The following is a 6,345-nucleotide window of genomic DNA, read 5'->3' on the forward strand; positions in this document are numbered from 1 at the left end:
AGGGCAATTTTGGGGCTTCACCATGTTTCATTGAAATGTACAGCTGTGTGTCATCTGCATAGCAGTGAAAGTTAACATTATGTTTTCGAATGACATCCCCAAGAGGTAAAATATATAGTGAAAACAATAGTGGTCCTAAAACGGAACCTTGAGGAACACCGAAATTTACAGTTGATTTGTCAGAGGACAAACCATTCACAGAGACAAACTAATATCTTTCCGACAGATAAGATCTAAACCAGGCCAGAACTTGTCCGTGTAGACCAATTTGGGTTTCCAATCTCTCCAAAAGAATGTGGTGATCGATGGTATCAAAAGCATCACTAAGGTCTCGGAGTACGAGGACAGATGCAGAGCCTCAGTCTGAAGCCATTAAAATGTCATTTACCACCTTCACATGTGCCGTCTCAGTGCTATGATGGGGTCTAAAACTAGACTGAAGCATTTCGTATACATTGTTGCTTTCAGGTCCACGTGGAAGAGGTGGTATGGGGAGGGTTTTCTGGGTGGGGCAGATAGAGATGTGGGGGGTGGAGGACTGACTGACAAGAAACCTTAGTTGCTGTGGGGAGGGGTGGAAAACATGGTTTCAGGGTGGGGGGCAGGATGTGTGTGGTTGGATGGGTGTGGGGTTGGGGGAACAGGAAGAGAGGTTGGATGGAGGCGTGGGGTTGGGGGAACAGGAAGAGAGGTTGGATGGAGACGTGGGGTTGGGGGAACAGGAAGAGAGGTTGGATGGAGGCGTGGGGTTGGGGGAACAGGAAGAGAGGTTGGATGGAGGCGTGGGGTTGGAGGAACAGGAAGAGAGGTTGGATGTAGGTGTGGGGTTGGGGGAACAGGAAGAGAGTTTGGATGGAGGCGTGGGGTTGGAGGAACAGGAAGAGAGGTTGGATGGAGGCGTGGGGCTGGAGGAACAGGAACAGGAAGAGAGGTTGGATGGAGGCGTGGGGTTGGAGGAACAGGAAGAGAGGTTGGATGGAGGCGTGGGGCTGGAGGAACAGGAACAGGAAGAGAGGTTGGATGGAGGCGTGGGGTTGGAGGAACAGGAAGAGAGGTTGGATGGAGGCGTGAGGCTGGAGGAACAGGAAGAGAGTTTGGATGGAGGCGTGGGGTTGGGGGAACAGGAACAGGAAGAGAGGTTGGATGGAGGTGGGGGGCTGGAGGAACAGGAACAGGAAGAGAGGTTGGATGGAGGCATGGGGTTGGGGGAACAGGAAGAGAGGTTGGATGGAGGCGTGAGGCTGGAGGAACAGGAAGAGAGGTTGGATGGAGGCGTGGGGTTGGGGGAACAGGAAGAGAGGTTGGATGGAGGCGTGAGGCTGGAGGAACAGGAAGAGAGGTTGGATGGAGGCGTGGGGTTGGAGGAACAGGAACAGGAAGAGAGGTTGGATGGAGGTGTGGGGCTGGAGGAACAGGAAGAGAGGTTGGATGGAGGTGTGGGGTTGGGGGAACAGGAAGAGAGGTTGGATGGAGGTGTGGGGTTGGGGGAACAGGAAGAGAGGTTGGATGGAGGCGTGGGGTTGGAGGAACAGGAAGAGAGGTTGGATGTAGGTGTGGGGTTGGGGGAACAGGAAGAGAGTTTGGATGGAGGCGTGGGGTTGGAGGAACAGGAAGAGAGGTTGGATGGAGGCGTGGGGCTGGAGGAACAGGAACAGGAAGAGAGGTTGGATGGAGGCGTGGGGTTGGAGGAACAGGAAGAGAGGTTGGATGGAGGCGTGGGGCTGGAGGAACAGGAACAGGAAGAGAGGTTGGATGGAGGCGTGGGGTTGGAGGAACAGGAAGAGAGGTTGGATGGAGCCGTGGGGCTGGAGGAACAGGAAGAGAAGTTGGATGGAGGCGTGAGGCTGGAGGAACAGGAAGAGAGGTTGGATGGAGGCGTGGGGTTGGGGGAACAGGAAGAGAGGTTGGATGGAGGCGTGGGGCTGGAGGAACAGGAAGAGAGGTTGGATGGAGGCGTGGGGTTGGGGGAACAGGAAGAGAGGTTGGATGGAGGTGTGGGGTTGGAGGAACGGGAAGAGAGGTTGGATGGAGGCGTGGGGTTGGAGGAACAGGAACAGGAAGAGAGGTTGGATGGAGGCGTGGGGTTGGGGGAACAGGAAGAGAGGTTGGGTGGAGGCGTGGGGTTGGGGGAACAGGAAGAGAGGTTGGGTGGAGGCGTGGGGTTGGAGGAACAGGAACAGGAAGAGAGGTTGGATGGAGGCGTGGGGCTGGAGGAACAGGAAGAGAGGTTGGATGGAGGCGTGGGGCTGGAGGAACAGGAAGAGAGGTTGGATGGAGGTGTGGGGTTGGAGGAACAGGAAGAGAGGTTGGATGTAGGTGTGGGGTTGGGGGAACAGGAAGAGAGTTTGGATGGAGGCGTGGGGTTGGAGGAACAGGAAGAGAGGTTGGATGGAGGCGTGGGGCTGGAGGAACAGGAACAGGAAGAGAGGTTGGATGGAGGCGTGGGGTTGGAGGAACAGGAAGAGAGGTTGGATGGAGGCGTGGGGCTGGAGGAACAGGAACAGGAAGAGAGGTTGGATGGAGGCGTGGGGTTGGAGGAACAGGAAGAGAGGTTGGATGGAGGCGTGGGGCTGGAGGAACAGGAAGAGAAGTTGGATGGAGGCGTGAGGCTGGAGGAACAGGAAGAGAGGTTGGATGGAGGCGTGGGGTTGGGGGAACAGGAAGAGAGGTTGGATGGAGGCGTGGGGCTGGAGGAACAGGAAGAGAGGTTGGATGGAGGCGTGGGGTTGGGGGAACAGGAAGAGAGGTTGGATGGAGGTGTGGGGTTGGAGGAACGGGAAGAGAGGTTGGATGGAGGCGTGGGGTTGGAGGAACAGGAACAGGAAGAGAGGTTGGATGGAGGCGTGGGGTTGGGGGAACAGGAAGAGAGGTTGGGTGGAGGCGTGGGGTTGGGGGAACAGGAAGAGAGGTTGGGTGGAGGCGTGGGGTTGGAGGAACAGGAACAGGAAGAGAGGTTGGATGGAGGCGTGGGGCTGGAGGAACAGGAAGAGAGGTTGGATGGAGGCGTGGGGCTGGAGGAACAGGAACAGGAAGAGAGGTTGGATGGAGGTGTGGGGCTGGAGGAACAGGAACAGGAAGAGAGATTGGATGGAGGCGTGGGGTTGGGGGAACAGGAAGAGAGGTTGGATGGAGGCGTGAGGCTGGAGGAACAGGAAGAGAGGTTGGATGGAGGCGTGGGGTTGGGGGAACAGGAAGAGAGGTTGGATGGAGGCGTGAGGCTGGAGGAACAGGAAGAGAAGTTGGATGGAGGCGTGGGGTTGGAGGAACAGGAACAGGAAGAGAGGTTGGATGGAGGTGTGGGGCTGGAGGAACAGGAAGAGAGGTTGGATGGAGGTGTGGGGTTGGAGGAACAGGAAGATAGGTTGGATGGAGGTGTGGGGTTGGAGGAACAGGAACAGGAAGAGAGGTTGGATGGAGGCGTGGGGTTGGAGGAACAGGAACAGGGAAGAGAGGTTGGATGGAGGTGTGGGGCTGGAGGAACAGGAAGAGAGGTTGGATGGAGGCGTGAGGCTGGAGGAACAGGAACAGAGGTTGGATGGAGGTGTGGGGCTGGAGGAACAGGAAGAGAGAATGGATGGAGGTGTGGGGCTGGAGGAACAGGAAGAGAGGTTGGATGGAGGCGTGGGGTTGGAGGAACAGGAACAGGAAGAGAGGTTGGATGGAGGCGTGGGGTTGGGGGAACAGGAAGAGAGGTTGGGTGGAGGCGTGGGGTTGGGGGAACAGGAAGAGAGGTTGGGTGGAGGCGTGGGGTTGGAGGAACAGGAACAGAAAGAGAGGTTGGATGGAGGTGTGGGGCTGGAGGAACAGGAACAGGAAGAGAGGTTGGATGGAGGCGTGGGGTTGGGGGAACAGGAAGAGAGGTTGGATGGAGGCATGAGGCTGGAGGAACAGGAAGAGAGGTTGGATGGAGGCGTGGGGTTGGGGGAACAGGAAGAGAGGTTGGATGGAGGCGTGGGGTTGGAGGAACAGGAACAGGAAGAGAGGTTGGATGGAGGTGTGGGGCTGGAGGAACAGGAAGAGAGATTGGATGGAGGTGTGGGGTTGGGGGAACAGGAAGAGAGGTTGGATGGAGGTGTGGGGTTGGGGGAACAGGAAGAGAGGTTGGATGGAGGCGTGGGGTTGGAGGAACAGGAAGAGAGGTTGGATGTAGGTGTGGGGTTGGGGGAACAGGAAGAGAGTTTGGATGGAGGCGTGGGGTTGGAGGAACAGGAAGAGAGGTTGGATGGAGGCGTGGGGCTGGAGGAACAGGAACAGGAAGAGAGGTTGGATCGAGGCGTGGGGTTGGAGGAACAGGAAGAGAGGTTGGATGGAGGCGTGGGGCTGGAGGAAAACAGGAACAGGAAGAGAGGTTGGATGGAGGCGTGGGGTTGGAGGAACAGGAAGAGAGGTTGGATGGAGGCGTGGGGCTGGAGGAACAGGAAGAGAAGTTGGATGGAGGCGTGAGGCTGGAGGAACAGGAAGAGGTTGGATGGAGGCGTGGGGTTGGAGGAACAGGAACAGGAAGAGAGGTTGGATGGAGGCGTGGGGTTGGGGGAACAGGAAGAGAGGTTGGGTGGAGGCGTGGGGTTGGGGGAACAGGAAGAGAGGTTGGGTGGAGGCGTGGGGTTGGAAGAACAGGAACAGGAAGAGAGGTTGGATGGAGGCGTGGGGCTGGAGGAACAGGAAGAGAGGTTGGATGGAGGCGTGGGGTTGGAGGAACAGGAACAGGAAGAGAGGTTGGATGGAGGTGTGGGGCTGGAGGAACAGGAACAGGAAGAGAGGTTGGATGGAGGAGTGGGGTTGGGGGAACAGGAAGAGAGGTTGGATGGAGGCGTGAGGCTGGAGGAACAGGAAGAGAGGTTGGATGGAGGCGTGGGGTTGGGGGAACAGGAAGAGAGGTTGGATGGAGGCGTGAGGCTGGAGGAACAGGAACAGGAAGAGAGGTTGGATGGAGGTGTGGGGCTGGAGGAACAGGAAGAGAGGTTGGATGGAGGTGTGGGGTTGGAGGAACAGGAAGATAGGTTGGATGGAGGTGTGGGGTTGGAGGAACAGGAACAGGAAGAGAGGTTGGATGGAGGCGTGGGGTTGGAGGAACAGGAACAGGGAAGAGAGGTTGGATGGAGGTGTGGGGCTGGAGGAACAGGAAGAGAGGTTGGATGGAGGCGTGGTGCTGGAGGAACAGGATGAGAGGTTGGATGGAGGTGTGGGGCTGGAGGAACAGGAAGAGAGGTTGGATGGAGGCGTGAGGCTGGAGGAACAGGAACAGAGGTTGGATGGAGGTGTGGGGCTGGAGGAACAGGAAGAGAGGTTGGATGGAGGTGTGGGGCTGGAGGAACAGGAAGAGAGGTTGGATGGAGGCGTGGGGTTGGAGGAACAGGAACAGGAAGAGAGGTTGGATGGAGGCGTGGGGTTGGGGGAACAGGAAGAGAGGTTGGGTGGAGGCGTGGGGTTGGGGGAACAGGAAGAGAGGTTGGGTGGAGGCGTGGGGTTGGAGGAACAGGAACAGGAAGAGAGGTTGGATGGAGGTGTGGGGCTGGAGGAACAGGAACAGGAAGAGAGGTTGGATGGAGGCGTGGGGTTGGGGGAACAGGAAGAGAGGTTGGATGGAGGCATGAGGCTGGAGGAACAGGAAGAGAGGTTGGATGGAGGCGTGGGGTTGGGGGAACAGGAAGAGAGGTTGGATGGAGGCGTGGGGTTGGAGGAACAGGAACAGGAAGAGAGGTTGGATGGAGGTGTGGGGCTGGAGGAACAGGAAGAGAGATTGGATGGAGGTGTGGGGTTGGGGGAACAGGAAGAGAGGTTGGATGGAGGTGTGGGGTTGGGGGAACAGGAAGAGAGGTTGGATGGAGGCGTGGGGTTGGAGGAACAGGAAGAGAGGTTGGATGTAGGTGTGGGGTTGGGGGAACAGGAAGAGAGTTTGGATGGAGGCGTGGGGTTGGAGGAACAGGAAGAGAGGTTGGATGGAGGCGTGGGGCTGGAGGAACAGGAACAGGAAGAGAGGTTGGATCGAGGCGTGGGGTTGGAGGAACAGGAAGAGAGGTTGGATGGAGGCGTGGGGCTGGAGGAAAACAGGAACAGGAAGAGAGGTTGGATGGAGGCGTGGGGTTGGAGGAACAGGAAGAGAGGTTGGATGGAGGCGTGGGGCTGGAGGAACAGGAAGAGAAGTTGGATGGAGGCGTGAGGCTGGAGGAACAGGAAGAGAGGTTGGATGGAGGCGTGGGGTTGGAGGAACAGGAACAGGAAGAGAGGTTGGATGGAGGCGTGGGGTTGGGGGAACAGGAAGAGAGGTTGGGTGGAGGCGTGGGGTTGGGGGAACAGGAAGAGAGGTTGGGTGGAGGCGTGGGGTTGGAAGAACAGGAACAGGAA

Source organism: Oncorhynchus kisutch, linkage group LG2 (assembly GCF_002021735.2).
Source record: "Oncorhynchus kisutch isolate 150728-3 linkage group LG2, Okis_V2, whole genome shotgun sequence".
NCBI lineage: Eukaryota > Metazoa > Chordata > Actinopteri > Salmoniformes > Salmonidae > Oncorhynchus > Oncorhynchus kisutch.